Source organism: Podarcis pityusensis, assembly GCF_964106645.2.
Source record: "Podarcis pityusensis genome assembly, chromosome: 5".
NCBI classification, from domain to species: Eukaryota; Metazoa; Chordata; class Lepidosauria; order Squamata; family Lacertidae; genus Podarcis; species Podarcis pityusensis.
The window spans coordinates 100,527,828-100,544,772 of NC_138032.1; the positions used below are offsets into that span (position 1 = coordinate 100,527,828).

General features: G+C 56.1%; 1 long non-coding RNA gene across 1 annotated transcript in view; it reads left to right on the forward strand.

The window, feature by feature from the left end:
* Nucleotides 1–10,460, forward strand: part of LOC308477289 — a 54,291-nt gene extending 43,831 nt beyond the window's left edge. Inside the window, exon 2 of the long non-coding RNA XR_013986449.1 lies at nucleotides 9,786–10,460. This is a non-coding gene — a long non-coding RNA (uncharacterized lncRNA). The remainder of the gene's footprint in view (nucleotides 1–9,785) is intronic.
* Nucleotides 10,461–16,945: the final 6,485 nt, after the last annotated feature.

Consider the following 16,945-nt stretch of genomic DNA (forward strand, 5'->3'; position numbering starts at 1 on the left):
TTGGGCTTTGTCATCGAGTTTATGGCCCTATAGTCCACAATGAGCCTTTTTGGGGCGTGTCCTTCTTCTTCACGAAAAACACAGGACTGCCCCCCACTGCCTTGGATTCTCGGATGAATCCCCGCTTCAAATTGTGATCTATGAACTCCCGGAGTTCCTGCATCTCATCTTCAGACATGGAATACAGCTTCGCAGTCGGTAGCGTCGCCCCTGGTAAGAGGTCAATTGCACAGTCGTAGGGCCGGTGGGGTGGTAATTGGTCAGCTTCTTTTTCGCAGAAGACCTCCAAAAACCCCTTGTACTTGTGGGGCACCGCCTGCACCATGCCTAGATGCAACTGTTGCCCTTCCTCCTGGCCCTCCTCCTCCTGGCCGGTCTGGATGCAATGTTGTGCGCAGTAGGACGAGCCAAAGGTGAGCTGCCGCTGGTACCACGCTAATGATGGGCTGTGTCTATCCAGCCAACTCATGCCTAACACTATAGGCGTGTCTGACAGTCGGGTGACATTGAAACTGATGACTTCGCGATGATTCCCAATTTTCAGCAGCATGGGTGGCGTCTGTTGTACCACTTGCCCACCCAGCAACTTCCTGCCATCTACCGTGACGACGTTCAGAGGCAGCGTGGCTGGTAGTAGCGCTATGCGATGCTGCTTGATGAACTGCATCCCCACGAAGTCTGCGTTGCTCCCTGAGTCAATTGTAATGGGGACTTCCAGGGTGAGTCCATTAGGTAGCTGGAGAGTAGCAGTGAGCTGCACCACTGGCTTGGGTGGTAAGGGGTTTGTAGGCTGCAAAAGCGCTGGGGACTGCTTCACTGACTTGCCTGGCTGAGCCCCAGCATGTCTGCTTCCAGCCAGGCATTGTCGTTTCCCTGAAACTGCTCTCCTTGGAGCGCTTCCCCTGTTACTGTTGCTAAGGCTGCAGTGTGCTTCTGGAGCCTCTGGGGACACTCTTTGGCCATGTGCTGCGCACTGTCACAGATGTAACACTTCCTGGTCCCTCTAGGAGGCTTCGCCTTGACTGCTCCGGACGCTGAGGCTCCGGCAGCTGTCTGAGCCTTTGCACCACCCAGTTCCATTGGTTCCTCCCCCTCCCTCAGCCTAGGCGAGGGATGCGCATGTCCCAGGTCGCTGGGAAGAAAAGGAGGCGCTCTAGCTGGTGCGCGAACTTGGCGCCCCTCCTCACTGTGCCAAGGGCGTTCTTCGTGGCGCACTCCTATCGTGAGTGCCCTCTGCACGACGTCTGCTAGGGTTTGAGGTCTGTCCCCCCTGGCCAACTCATCCTTTACGGAGCCATGAAGCCCCTCCCAGAACAAGTCTCTCACTGCCAATGAGTCCTTTTCCCAGCCCAGCACATTCAGCAAAGCAAAAAAGCGAGAATGGTACTGACGCACTGTAGCCTTGCCCTGCCGCAATCCATGCATCTCCCGGCGCGCCACATCAACATCAACTGTAGATTGGAAGCAAGCGTCCATGGCTTTGATAAATTCATCAGAGTTCCTGCGGGCAGTACCATCTTCACGCCACAAATTGCGTAACCAGGCTCTAGCTTCCCCATGCAAGTGGGACACAATAAAGCCTACCTTCTCCTCCTCATCTTTGAAGTCTCTCCGAAGCAAATGCAGCGCGTATACGACGTCTGCTCTGAAACTGGGATAATGCTTCAGGTTTCCATCGAAGTGGGCTACTAAATTGCCCCCCCTCCGTCCGAGTCCGATTCCCTCTGCTCTGGACCCCGGGAACCCCTCTTTGCACACATGATCCCACCTGGCTTGCAGATCATGGCATCGCGCTTCTGCTTCGGCAACTGTCTTCTGAGAGACCCGTACTGCAGCGGAGAGTTCAGCGACTGCGTTTTGCAGGGTCGTTATCTGCTCCTCAGTAGTCATGTCTGCCAAACTTCGTGAGCTTTGCAAAAAAAAAAAAATTGCGGTTTCTGTGGGAGGGGACTTACTGTCAGGGCTGCCTCAAGTCTCAGCTCACAAAAGACCAACGCCAATCTCTTCTTATATACAAAAGTGTTTATTGCAGTTCATTGTTTGCTTCACATCCGAGGCGCGCAGCCCCTCGTCTGTTAAGCTTAGACCGTTGAAGTCCCCTCTGAGTCAGTCCCTCCCCTGCACCAGTTTAAGAAGCTTGCGCTGCTCCACCTCTTTCTCTCTTTCCTTTTCCGCAGGGTCTTTCTGCCCGCTGGGCTTTCGCCCCTCCTGGATTCCTCCGACGCGGAATCAGACTGCTCTTGCCCCCTCCTGCGGGCTTTGGGACCTGGCCCCTCCTCCGGGCTCCCTGTACTTCCGCGCGCCTCTACATTTGAACTTGGCGCGCGCCCCCAACCTCTAACTTTCCTTTTGACAGCTACGCTACTCCCTTCACTACTCCCCTCCCCTTCCGGGAGGGTGGCTTGCTCCGACCTCCCTCCTTTCTCTACTGCCGGAGCCGCCTCCCCTGATACACTGGAACCTCCACCCCCTTCGCTGCACTCTGGCGGGGAGGCTGGTCCTGACGCCCAGCTGCCACTTTGGGATCCCCCGCTGGCCCCCTGCTCCTGACAAGTCCCCTCTGGGGCTCCCCTGGCCTTGACCACCGGCGCCCCCTTCTGGGAATCCTCTGATTCGCTGGAAAGACTCATGGAATCTCTAGAGTCATTGTCATCCTCTTCCTCGCTGTCCTGGGATTCATCCCCATCGCTCTCCATCTCCTGCCTACCCTGTGCCTCTGTCCCTGAACCCCTGACATCCATCCCCCCCTCGAAGCCCCCCCTTCCCCCTTCCCGCTGCTCGGGCGCAGGTTCCGGGAGCTCCGTTGTAGCGGGGGTAGACGCTGGATACAGTTCATCGACGTCGATCTCCTCTGCTTCCAGTTCAGTGTATGCGTGCTCGAAACCGGGGTCCTCCCCCAACACATCCAAACCCTTCCCTCCCCCTGTTACTTCAGGCGATGCTGCTTGCCAAGGCCCCCTTCGCCACCCCACTTCTGGTTGATCGTCCCACCAATAAGAGCGGTCCGTGTCCACCCCCGAGCACGATCCCCTTGGAGGGCTCGATTCCGGCGTGGTCTCCTCTGCGGAGGAGAACCCCCGGAAGGTGCTGCCTGAAAGTGTGGGCGTAAAAAGCCAGTCGTCAAAATACTCCTCTGGCATGGGCCTGTGTGGGAAGAGTGCATGGAACTCGTCTTTAAGAAGAGGTTCCTCCAGAGCATAATCTGGCACCCAACTGTTGGCGCTGGCCGGGGTACCTTCCCTGGCGAGGAGGTATTCCACTCCCTCCTCCCCCCATCTCGAGTCCAGAATTTCCGTGACCTTGTTGAGTGTCGGGGTCCTCGGTGACTCCCCCCCCGGTGATTCTCTACGTGGGTCTGGTGCCGTCCCTGGCTCCTGAAATCTGTGTGGGGCCTTGTAGGGTGTAAGCACCGACCTATGAAAGACCGGGTGCATTCGGGAACCTTCTGGGAGGGTCAACCGAAAAGCTACGGGATTGATCCTGCCCTCAACTTGGTATGGCCCTAACTGTTTGTGTCCTAGCTTCTTCTTAGCTAACGACTTGGCCGGCACCGCCTGGGCTGCTAACCATACCCAGTCCCCCACCTGGATGTCTTCTCCTGCCCTCCTGTGCCTGTCTGCCTGCACTTTGTAGGCGTGTTTAGCTAGTTCCAAGTGCCGTCGTAGCTCCTCGTGGACCTCCTGCAATTCTGCTGCTAAATGCTCAGCTCCCTGCGACTCCCCCTGCGTCGTTGTCTCCAACGCCGGGAAGGTTCTGGGATGTCGCCCATTGTTGGCGAAGAACGGTGTCACCCCCGTTGACGCGTGCTTCGTGTTGTTGTAGGCAAACTCGGCCATCGGTAAGTAGTCCACCCAAGTTGCAGGCTTTTGATTGGCGTAACATCGCAGGTACTGCTGCATGATGGCGTTGACCCTCTCCGCTTGGCCGTTGGTTTGCGGGTGTCTCGCCGACGCTAAGTTGATCTTGACATTCAGGATGCCCAGGAGCTTCTGCCAGAAACTGGAAATGAATTGGCAACCCCGGTCGGACAGGATGGACCGCGGTAAGCCGTGCACCCGGAACACGTGGTCTATGAACAGCTTGGCGGTCTGTTCCGCTGTTGCCACCTTCGCGCAAGGAATGAAGTGCGCCATCTTGGTGAACAGGTCTACAACCACAAGCACCGCCGTCTTGCCCCGCGAACTGGGCAGATCAGTAACAAAGTCCAGCGCCACCCGTTCCCACGGCTGTAGTGGCGTCTCCAGCGGTTCCAGCAATCCCGCTGGCTTCTTGTGCACTGGCTTGGACCTCTGACAAATGTCACACCTGGCGACGTAATCCTCGACCTCTCCCCGCATCTGGGGCCACCAAAAGTCTCTGGCTACTAAGTCCGCCGTCTTTTCTTTGCCGAAGTGACCCGCGCTGGGTGCGTCGTGTAACTGCTGTAAAACCTTCGCGCGGAGATCGTCTCCGGGCACGTAGAGAGCACCTTTGCGGGTCAGCAGACCGTCGCGTATCTGGAATTCGCCGTCCTTTGCTGTCCCTCTTCGCACCTCCTCCATCTTGGATTGTGCGAACGGATCCGTCTGTAGCGCGCGTCGTACCGCGTCCAGGTCCACGGCGGCGGAAGCGCACGCCCACGCTTGCGGTGCGAAAATGTGCCTGGCTGCCACTGGTGCCGCTTCCTCGAGATACTGCGGTTTCCTGGAGAGCGCATCCGCTATGACGTTGTTGTCTCCCGGGATATACTCTAGCCGGAAATCGAAATCCGCAAAGAACTCCGCCCATCTCATGTGCCTCTGGCTCTGGAGCTTCGCCGTGCGCCAATACTCTAGGTTCTTGTGGTCCGTGCGGACCTGCACGGTGTGCTTGGCTCCGATAAGGAAGTGCCGCCACGCCTTGAAAGCCGCGTGGATGACCAACAACTCCCTGTCCCAGATGGTGTAGTTCTGTTCCGACTTGCTGAGCTTCCGGGAATAGAAAGCGCAGGGCCTCCAGTTCCCTTGCGGATCTTCCTGCAAGAGGACGGCCCCCACTGCTCTGTCAGATGCGTCAGTCTCAACCCGCATGGGCCTGCCGGGATTCACGTGTAGCAGCTGGTCTTCGGACGCGAAGAGACTCTTAAGTCTCCTGAAGGACTGCTCCGCCTGGTCCGTCCAGGTGAACTTTTTCTTCTTGGAACTGAGGGTGTCCGTGATAGCTGCCGTCTCTTTCGCGAAACCCCTGATGAACTTGCGGTAAAAGTTGGCGAAACCGACGAACCTCTGGACCTCCTTCCGATTGCGCGGACTATTCCAGTCCAACACCGCGCGGACTTTGGCGCTGTCCATGGCTAGTCCCTTGTCGGACAGCCGGTAGCCCAGGAAATCCACCTCCGTCACGTCGAACTGGCACTTCTCCAGTTTGGCGTAGAGCCTGTGCTCCCGTAGCCTCTGCAGGACCTCCTTTACGTCTCTCTCGTGAGTCTCCTGCGATTCTGAGAAGATCAGAATGTCGTCGAGGAAGCATACGCACTTCTTGTAGAGGAGTCCTGCTAGCACGTGGTGCATGAATGCTTGGAAACAGTGGGAGCCATTTTGGAGACCAAACGGCATAACTCTGTATTCATAGGTGCCCAGCGGCGTGAACATGGCCGTCTTCCACTCGTCACCTTCCCTCATGCGTATTAGATTGTATGCTCCGCGTAGATCCAACTTGGTGAAGATCCTCCCCTTCCTCACCGTCGCGAGCAGGTCGTCAATCTTGGGCATGGGGAAGGCCTTGGGCTTTGTCATCGAGTTGATGGCCCTATAGTCCACAATGAGCCTTTTTTGGGGCGTGTCCTTCTTCTTCACGAAAAACACAGGACTGCCCCCCACGGCCTTGGATTCTCGGATGAATCCCCGCTTCAAATTGTGATCTATGAACTCCCGGAGTTCCTGCATTTCATCTTCAGACATGGAATACAGCTTCGCAGTCGGCAGCGTCGCCCCTGGTAAGAGGTCAATTGCACAGTCGTAGGGCCGGTGGGGTGGTAATTGGTCAGCTTCCTTTTCACAGAAGACCTCCAAAAACCCCTTGTACTTGTGGGGCACTGCCTGCACCATGCCTAGATGCAACTGCTGCCCTTCCTCCTGGCCCTCCTCCTCCTGGCCTGTCTGGATGCAATGTTGTGCGCAGTAGGACGAGCCAAAGGTGAGCTGCCGCTGGTACCACGCTAATGATGGGCTGTGTCTATCCAGCCAACTCATGCCTAACACTATAGGCGTGTCTGACAGTTGGGTGACATTGAAACTGATGACCTCGCGATGATTCCCAATTTTCAGCAGCATGGGTGGCGTCTTTTGTACCACTTGCCCACCCAGCAACTTTCTGCCATCTACCGTGACGACGTTCAGAGGCAGCGTGGCTGGTAGTAGCGCTATGCGATGCTGCTTGATGAACTGCATCCCCACGAAGTCTGCGTTGCTCCCTGAGTCAATCGTAATGGGGACTTCCAGGGTGAGTCCATTAGGTAGCTGGAGAGTAGCAGTGAGCTGCACCACTGGCTTGGGTGGTAAGGGGTCTGTAGGCTGCAAAAGCGCTGGGGACTGCTTCACTGACTTGCCTGGCAGAGCCCCAGCATCTCTGCTTCCATCCAGGCATTCTCGTTTCCCTGAAACTGTTCTCCTTGGAACTCTTCCCCTGTTACTGTTGCTAAGGCTGCAGTGTGCTTCTGGAGCCTCTGGGGACACTCTTTAGCCATGTGCTGTGGGCTGTCACAGATGTAACACTTCCTGGTCCCTCTAGGAGGCTTCGCCTTGACTGCTCCGGACGCTGAGGCTCCGGCAGCTGACTGAGCCTTTGCACGACCCAGCTCCATTGGCTCCTCCCCTCCCTTCAGCATAGGCGAGGGATTTGTACGTCCCAGGTCCCTGGGAAGAAGAAAAGGAGGCGCTCTAGCTGGTGGGTGGACGTGACGCCCCTCCTCACTGTGCCAAGGGCGTTCTTCGTGGCGCACCCCTATCGTGAGTGCCCTCTGGACGACGTCTGCTAGGGTTTGAGGTCTGTCTCCCCTAGCCAGCTCATCTTTTACTGAGCCATGAAGCCCCTCCCAAAACAAGTCTCTCACTGCCAGGGAGTCTTTTTCCCAGCCCAGCACATTCAGCAATGCAAAAAAGCGAGAATGGTACTGACGCACTGTAGCCTTGCCCTGCCACAATCCATGCATCTCCTGGCGCGCCACATCAACGTCAACGGTAGATTGGAAGCAAGCGTCCATGGCTTTGATAAATTCGTCAGAGTCCCTGCGGGCAAGACCATCTTCGCGCCACAAATTGCGTAACCAGGTTCTAGCTTCCCCATGCAAATGGGACACAATAAAGCCTACTTTCTCCTCCTCATCTTTGAAGTCTTTTCGAAGCAAATGCAGCGCGTATAGGACGTCTGCTCTGAAATTGGGATAATGCTTCAGGTTCCCATCCAAGTGGGCTACTAAATTGCCCCCCCTTCGTCCGAGAGCGATTCCCTCTGATCTGGACCCCGGGAACCCCTCTTTGCACGCCTGATCCCACCTGGCTTGCAGATCCTGGCATCGCGCTTCTGCTTCGGCAACTGTCTTCTGAGAGACCCGTACTGCAACGGAGAGTTCAGCGACTGCGTTTTGCATGGTCGTTATCTGCTCCTCAGTAGTCATGTCTGCCAAACTTCGTGAGCTTTGCAAAAAAAAATTTTTTTGCAGTTTTTTAGCGAAGGGACTTACTGTCAAGGCTGCCTCAAGTCTCAGCTCACAAAAGACCAACGCCTTTCTTTTCTTATATACAAAAGTGTTTATTGCAGTTCATTGTTTGCTTCAGATCCGAGGCGCGCAGCCCTACGTCTGCTAGGCTTAGACCGCTGAAGTCCCTTCTGAATCTGTCCCCGCCCTGCACCAGTTTAAGAGGCTTGCGCTGCTCCACCTCTTTCTCTCTTTCCTTTTCCGCAGGGTCTTTCTGCCCGCTGGGCTTTCGCCCCTCCTGGATTCCTCCGACGCGGAATCAGACTGCTCTTGCCCCCTCCTGCGGGCTTTGGGACCTGGCCCCTCCTCCGGGCTCCCTGTACTTCCGCACGCCTCTACATTTGAACTTGGCGCGCGCCCCCAACCTCTAACTTTCCTTTTGACAGCTACGCTACTCCCTTCACTATTCCCCTTCCCTTCCGGGAGGGTGGCTTGCTCCGACCTCCCTCCTTTCTCTACTGCCGGAGCCGCCTCCCCTGATACACTGGAACCTCCACCCCCTTCGCTGCACTCTGGCGGGGAGGCTGGTCCTGACGCCCAGCTGCCACTTTGGGATCCCCCGCTGGCCCCCTGCTCCTGACAAGTCCCCCCTGGGGCTCCCCTGGCCTTGACCACCGGCGCCCCCTTCTGGGAATCCTCTGATTCGCTGGAAAGACTCATGGAATCTCTAGAGTCATTGTCATCCTCTTCCTCGCTGTCCTGGGATTCATCCCCATCGCTCTCCATCTCCTGCCTACCCTGTGCCTCTGTCCCTGAACCCCTGACACTAGGCTTGAAGCTCTGCAATACTTGGTACATTGGAGGGTGCTGGGTCGTGCAGCAAAGACTCTTAAACATCCAGTAGGCGGCAATCTCCCTTTTTCTGTAAGGTTGTTTAATCCGTAGACCCTGGTGTGGACTTATTAGTGTGAAGGGCACTGTAGGGCTGCTGTTCAGGGAAGTTTTGTAATGTGTGATATTTTAGTGTATTTTTGGTTTCTATGGAAGCCATCCAGAGTGGCTGGGGAAACACAGCCAGATGGGCGGGGTACAAATAATAAATTATTATTATTATTATTATTGTTGTTGTTGTTGTTGTTGTTGTTGTAGGGCTGGCGCAGGCTGCAGCCTCCTAAAAGTGATGGTAGAAGGCCCTTATGACATTCTATGCCAATTCCAAAATAATTAAATAATTAAATAAAATTAAAATAATAATAATAAAATAAAATAAGAAGTATCTGTTGGTCCGAGGACAAGGCCCGATTATTTTCAGCTGCATACTCCATTGCCTTTGGCGCTATGCGCATTGGCGAAGTGGTTTGTAAGGGCCAACCAGAATCCACTGCCCGGGGTTAGTTTGAGAGACCTGACCTTGTTCAGATCCAATTTAGTCCTGCATGACCAATGTTCCAAAACCGATCAGCAGTAAAGGACACTAAACATTTCATGTACGTGAGACCAACCGTCTCAGGTCTATTCCTTATACATTTGGATGGCTCCCGCCTTGCACGGCATCAGTCCACGCGCATTATGCGAAGGGAGATTGCTGCCTGCAGTTTATCCTCAGCTGAATTCGCGGCTAACTCCTTTAGGATTGGGGCCGCCACCACAGCACTGCATTTGGGACTCTCAGCTGAAAGGATGAAGGACTTGGGGGCAGTGGAAGTCTGATGCATTTAAGGGATATATTCGTTGGCTTCGTTACCTTCTTTTGCTTTCAGGTGACGTTGTGGTGCACATTTGGATTATAGGCCCTGCACTGTCCACTGGGATAGAAACCATGCCATTAACGGGGACCCTAGGGTGCAGGAGCTATGAGGGGGCGCATCTGGATAATCGGACACAGCATTGTGCATTGGGCCAGGGTCCGCGCCATCAATTCCGGTCTCGGGCTGCACCTTAACTACATCAATATATCTTGGATCTATCGGAGGGGAAGGCGCTGGGCCGAAATGTGGCCCGCAATTAGGGCCAGAGCGGCAGTGGAGGGTCCCTAGATGCTTCAGTTATCCAATTAGGCGAAAAGGATTTAGCTTACAGAAAGGCAGCCGACTTGATGTGGCATATCTTTAGTGACTTTGAGGAACTGAAGGCCTCTTATCCAAACATCACCATTCTTTGGGCCTTGTTGATGGAAAGCAGGGTTTGGAGAGAGAGCAGGTGCCCGATAGCCATAAATAGGGCTAGGGAAAGCCTTGGATCGGGCGGTGGTGCGTAGAGTGGCAGCCCTGGGTGGGTGGGTCATTGACCACCCGGGCAACTGCAAGGCCCTCTACTGGCTTGATGGCGTGCATCTTTCGGATGCGGGAAATGATATTTGGCTTGATGGCTCGCATCTTTCAGATGCGGGAAATGACATGTGGCTTACTGATATAGCAAAGGGGGTAAGGGATTGGTTTCAGGCATGAGAGTATTGGCGGTGAGCAATTGCTTGTGTGGCGGTAGGCATTGGTAAGAAGGGGTTAAGAGGATGGGGGGGGAGGAACGCCATCACCTCCCCCCAGTGAGCGAAGGGTGGTCCGTTAAAGGACTCCGGGGGGCGTGGCCCTGTCCGAAGCCTATGGAGGTGTGGGCCAAAGGCACGCCCCCGAGCGGTGACCCGGGGAGCTCCTAGTCGACGTGCCTCGGCGGGAGACTCCCCTGATATAGTGTTAACCCTTCCCCGTGTCTCCAGCAAATGGGCTGGAGCCGGATAGTCGTTAGGGCCAATGCCTCTCATTCCTGAATTCAATAAAGTTGTGGCCTAATTTGCCCATTTAACCTTAAACCATGGTGTCTCATGTCTTTATTTATCCTGGTGGGGGGCGGGAACTCGCCACGCAATCAAAGCTTATTTGTCTTCCTTCTACGCATATGGAGGCGAAAAGACAATGCTGTGTTATTTTGGTCTCATTACACACACATTGAGATTTCTGGGTCAACGTGCATTAACACCAAAGAACACGACGAATTAAGCGAAATCAAAGATTCTTCGTTCTATGTAGCTGGAACCCAAAAGAACCTATTTAGCTTTGTTTAGGCTTATTACAATTCGCTTTGCTAATTGTCCGTGAATGAACACCGAAAAAACAATCCAAGCTTATTCGTCCTGTCAGGGGTTCAGGAGCAGAGGCAAGGGCAAGGGAGGAAACAGAGAGCGAGGGGGAGGAGGCAGAAGAAAAGATGAGTGATGACGACGACCCGAGATCTCCGAGTCTTTCCAGTGAATCAGAAGATTCACAGAAAGGAGCACCAGTGGCCAGGGCAAGGGGGGAGCCTAGGGGGACACCCCAGGAAGATAGAGCCAGAGGGGACTCAGAGGGGAGCAGTTGGAAATCGGGACCAGCGTCACCGCCAGAGAGCAGGGAAGAGGAAGGGCGCCAGGGATCAAGCGCTGGCAGCTCACAACAGGGGGGAGGGCACGAGTCAGGAGTGGCCACACCTCCATCGGGGAGCGAAGAAACGGTCAGACGGAAGGTGGAAGGTTTGGCGCGCGTGCCAAGTTCAAATGCACAGGAAGGTGGCGCAGTAGGCAGCCCGGAAAGGGAGCCAGGTCCTAAAGCCCGGCGCAAGGAGACAGGAGGGTCCGGGGGGTCGGCGTCAGAAGAATCCCGGAAGGAAGAGACCCCGGGGGGCAGAGGGACCCAGAGAAGAACAGTCAGGCGGAAAAGGTGGAGCAGGGCTAAGATATTAAGTTGGTGTACAAGGGGCGGAGACTCAGACGGAGCTTCGCCGATCTAACCATGAGACGTAGAGTTGCACGCAGCAGCTTGAGAATGGAAACTGTAACTCAATAAAGACTTTTATTTAATGATCGCTGGCTAGCGTGATCCTCTGTGAGCTAGGATCTGGAAGCAGCTCTGACAGTAAGCTCCGTCCCCAAATTGTGGGCATCTACAGCCTCGCGGAGAGGAGAGAAAGCGGGTGCCTACTAGCGAGCTCACGAACGGCAGACAACATGACGGCCGAACAGCAGATAGCGGAACTCAGAGAAGCAGTGACACGACTGAATGCCGAGGCTCTTGCATCCAGGAAGAGAGAGGAGGACGCAGCTGCCGCCTACAGGGATCTCCAGGTCAGGTTGGAAGTGCTTACGAAGCAAGGGCAACTGACACCCAAACCGGAGGGGATTGGGTTGGGGAGACGAACAGGCGGTCTGGTCTCTCACTTCGATGGGAATTTGCAACAATACCCCAACTTTAGAGCAGATGTAATGTGTGCACTGCAACTGCTGAACAACGACTTTAGAGATGAGCAAGAGAAGGTGGGATTCATCATGTCCCATTTGCATGGAGATGCTAAAGCATGGCTGCGCAATTTGTGGAGAGATAAGGATCCGGCGCTCCAAAATGCGGATGCCTTTATTAAAGCGATGGATGGGTGCTTTTTATCAAGCATAGACGTGGATCTTGCTCGGAAGCAGATACATGGACTGAAGCAAGGGAGGGCCAGCGTAAGGCAGTACCATGTCCGCTTTTTCGCTTTGGTCAGTGCCCTGGAATGGGACAGAGATTCGGCTCCAGTAAGAGACCTGTTTTGGGAGGGATTGCACAGCTCGGTTAAAGATGAAATTGCGAGGGGGGAGAGACCCCGGACCACGCAGGAGATCGTTCAGAGGGCGCTGGCGGTGGGGGTGCGGCTGGAAGAACGTCCGTGGAGCAGGGACGAAGGGCGTGGGGGGCGCGAACCAGCCAGGGGCTCCTCCTTCCTTCCCAGAGAAGCAGCGCGTGCGCAATCCACGCCTCCGTCAGGAGGAGGAGCGGAACCTATGGAGGTTGGAGGTGCAAGGGCTCAGTCAGCAGCCAGAGCCCTAGCACCGGCACCAGTGAAAGCGAAGCCTCCTAGAGGGAACAGGAAGTGTTACATCTGCGATGATCCACAGCATATGGCGAAAGAGTGTCCCCAGAGGCTCCACAAGCACACTGCAGCCTCAGCAATGGTAACTGCAGCAACGCAGCAAGGACAACCACAGCAGGGAAACGACGGAGTCTGGCTGGAGGAAGAGGCACTGGGGCCCAGCCAGACGTGTCTGTGAAGCAGTCCCCAGAGATTTTACAGCCCATGGACCCCCTCCCGCCCAAACCAGTAGTGAAGCTCACCGCATCTCTCCAGCTGCCCAATGGAATCACCATGGACGTGCCAATCACCATTGACTCAGGAAGCAATGCGGACTTTATAGGGCAGGACTTTGTCGACCGGCACGCCATACAGTTGCTGCCTGCCACGCTGCCCCTGCAGGTTGTCACGGTGGATGGCAGGGAGCTGCTAGGGGGGCAAGTGGTGAAGCAGACGCCACCAATGGTGATGCGACTTGGGAATCACAGGGAAATCATCAGCTTCAACGTCACTCAACTATCGGACACGCCCATTGTATTGGGCATGAGTTGGCTGGACAAGCACAGCCCGACGCTGGCTTGGTACCAGAGGCAGCTGACCTTCGGCTCTTCCTTTTGCGCTGAACACTGCATCGTGCCCCGGCAGGAAGGAGAGGAAGAAGAGTCACAGCTGCAGCTAGGCACGCTGCAAGCGGTCCCCCACAAGTACGCAGAATTTTTGGAGGTTTTCTGCGAGAAGGAGGCAGACAGGCTACCCCCCCACAGACCATATGACTGCAAAATTGACCTGCTGCCGGGGGCGGCGCTGCCCAAAGGGAAGCTGTATTCCATGTCTGAGGACGAACTGCAGGAACTCAAAGAGTTCATAGATCATAATTTGGAGCGCGGTTTCATCCGAGAGTCCAAGGCAGCGGGGGGCAGTCCGGTATTCTTTGTTAAGAAGCGGGACACGCCCCAAAAAAGACTTGTAGTGGACTTTCGCATCTTGAACAGTGTGACCAAGCCATCGGACTTCCCCATGCCCCGAATCGACGACCTCCTCGCAAAGGTACGGAAGGGCAGAGTGTTCACCAAGTTGGACCTGCGAGGGGCATACAACCTCATTCGCGTGCGGGAGGGAGATGAGTGGAAGACAGCCATGTTCACGCCCCTGGGCACCTACGAATATAGAGTTATGCCTTTTGGATTGCAAAATGGCTCCCACGTTTTTCAAGCTTTCATGCATCACGTGTTGGCGGGGCTCCTCTACAAGACGTGCGTCTGTTTCTTGGATGACATCCTGATCTTTTCAGAATCGCAGCAGGAGCATGACAGACACGTCAAGGAAGTGCTGAGCAGGCTACAGCAACATAGGCTTTACGCCAAGCTGGAGAAGTGCCAATTCGACGTGACGGAGGTGGATTTCCTGGGCTACAAGTTGTCTGATAAAGGGCTCGCCATGGACAGCGCCAAGGTCCGAGCAGTGTTGGATTGGAAAAGCCCACGCAACCGGAAGGAGGTCCAACGGTTTGTCGGCTTCGCGAACTTCTATCGCAAGTTTATCAAAGGCTTTGCGATGCAGACAGCGGCCATCACGGACACGCTCAGCTCCAAGAAAAAGAAGTTCATCTGGACAGAGCAGGCGGAGCAGTCCTTTCAGGCACTCAAGCGTCTCTTCGCGTCGGAAGAGCAGCTGCTTCATGTCAACCCCAGCAGGCCGATGAGGGTGGAGACAGACGCTTCGGACAGAGCCGTGGGAGCAGTCCTGCTGCAGAAAGACCCGCAGGGGGTTTGGAGGCCGGGAGCGTTTTACTCAAGGAAGCTCAGCAAGTCCGAACAGAACTACACCATCTGGGACAGGGAGTTGCTGGCCATTCATGCAGCGTTCAAAGCGTGGAGGCACTTCCTGATCGGCGCCAAGCACACGGTGCAGGTCTGCACGGACCACAAGAATCTAGAGCACTGGCGCACGGCACAGTTCCTGAACCAGAGGCAGATACGTTGGGCTGAGTTCTTTGCGAATTTCGACTTCCGAATAGAGTATGTCCCGGGGGACACCAACATCATGGCGGATGCTCTCTCCCGTAAGCCACAGTATCTGGAGGAGGCAACGCCAGCGGCCGCCATGCACATCTTCGCACCGACAGTGTGGGCGTGCGCGGCGGCGACAGTTGACCTGGATGCGGTGCGACGAGCGTTGCAGGATGACTCCTTCGCGCAAGCAAAGATGGCAGAGGTGCACAGGGGCACGGCAGCGACCGACGAGTTCCAGCTGCGAGATGGATTGCTCATCCGTAAAGGGGCAATCTACGTGCCGGGAGACGAACTTCGCCCCAAGGTACTGCAGCAGCTGCACGACGCGCCCACTGCCGGGCACTTTGGCAAGGAGAAGACGGTGGAATTAGTCGCCAGAGACTTCTGGTGGCCCGGAATGAGAGGGGAAGTCGCGGACTACGTGGCGAGGTGTGACACCTGCCAGAGGGCCAAACCAGTGCACAGACCGCCGGCCGGACTGCTGGAACCGCTGCAAACTCCGTTCGAACCATGGGAGAGAGTGGCCCTGGACTTTGTCACGGATCTGCCCAGCTCGAGGGGCAAGACGGCTGTGCTGGTGGTGGTGGACTTGTTCTCCAAGATGGCACATTTCATTCCGTGTGCGAAGGTGGCCACGGCGGAACAAACCGCCAAACTGTTCATAGACCACGTGTTCAAGGTTCACGGTCTGCCGCGGTCTATTCTGTCCGACCGAGGGCGACAGTTCATCTCGAACTTCTGGCAGAAGCTGATGGGCTTCCTGAACGTCAAGATCAACCTGGCGTCGGCTAGACACCCGCAGACCAACGGGCAAGCGGAGCGAGTCAATGCCATCATGCAGCAGTACCTGAGATGTTATGCGAATCAACAGCCTGCGACGTGGGTGGATTACCTGCCTCTCGCCGAGTTCGCCTACAACAACACGAAGCACGTGTCCACGGGGGTCACGCCGTTCTTCGCCAACAACGGGAGGCACCCCAGAACCTTCCCGGGACTGGAAAGAATGGGGGAGGGGGAGCCGCAGACAGCAGATGCGTTCGCGTCGGAGTTGCAGGAGGTCCACGATCAGCTGCGGCGGCACCTGGAGCTGGCTAAACACGCATACAAGGTACAAGCGGACAAACACAGAAGGGTTGGCGAAGAGATCCATGTGGGAGACTGGGTCTGGTTAGCAGCCCACGCAGTGCCGGCCAGGTCGTTGGCGAAGAAGAAACTAGGGCATAAACAACTGGGGCCCTACCAAGTCGAAGAGCAGGTCAACACGGTGGCTTTCAGGCTGGCGCTTCCGGAGGGTTCCAGGATGCATCCGGTGTTCCACAGATCGGTGCTCACTCCCTACAAGGCACCTCACAGGTTTCAGGAACCAGGAACGGCACCGAGTCCGCTCCGAGAGAGAACCGGGCAAGGGGGAGTGGCACAGGAGGAGCGCATCAACGAAGTCACGGAGATTTTGGACTCCAGATGGGGGGAAGAGGGGGTAGAATACTTTCTCGCCAAGGAGGGCACCCCGGCCAGTGCCAACAGCTGGGTGCCGGGCTACGCTTTAGACGAACCTCTGCTCAAAGAAGAGTTTCATGCCCTCTTCCCACATAGGCCCATGCCAGCAGACTTTTTCGACGACTGGCTTTTCACGCCCACGCTTTCAGCCAGCACGTTCCGGGGGTTCGACTCGGACGAGGAACCGACACGAGACGCCCGTTCCCCGGAGGGGTCACCCTCGGGATCTGCTTCAGAACCCTCGTATTGGTGGGATGATCGACCAGAGGAGCAGTTCCGCAGAAAGTGGCTGGAGGGTCCAGGACGAGCAACGTCTCCAGAAGGAAGCGAGGGAGAGACGGACATGGACGTTTTCGGGGACGACCCGGGTTTCGAGCACGGCGGCACAGAGATGGAAGCGGAGGTGACCGTCGTCGACGAGAGCAGGGAGGAAGAACCGGAAGACTTCAGATGGAGGCCCGCCACGGGGAGCGAACTGTATCCGACATTCGTCCCCCGGACACGGCAGCACCCAGCTCCCGCACCGGAAGGAGGGGAGGGGGGAAGAGGGGGCTTTGAGGGGGGGATGGATGTCAGGGGTTCAGGAGCAGAGGCAAGGGCAAGGGAGGAAACAGAGAGCGAGGGGGAGGAGGCAGAAGAAAAGATGAGTGATGACGACGACCCGAGATCTCCGAGTCTTTCCAGTGAATCAGAAGATTCACAGAAAGGAGCACCAGTGGCCAGGGCAAGGGGGGAGCCTAGGGGGACACCCCAGGAAGATAGAGCCAGAGGGGACTCAGAGGGGAGCAGTTGGAAATCGGGACCAGCGTCACCGCCAGAGAGCAGGGAAGAGGAAGGGCGCCAGGGATCAAGCGCTGGCAGCTCACAACAGGGGGGAGGGCACGAGTCAGGAGTGGCCACACCTCCATCGGGGAGCGAAGAAACGGTC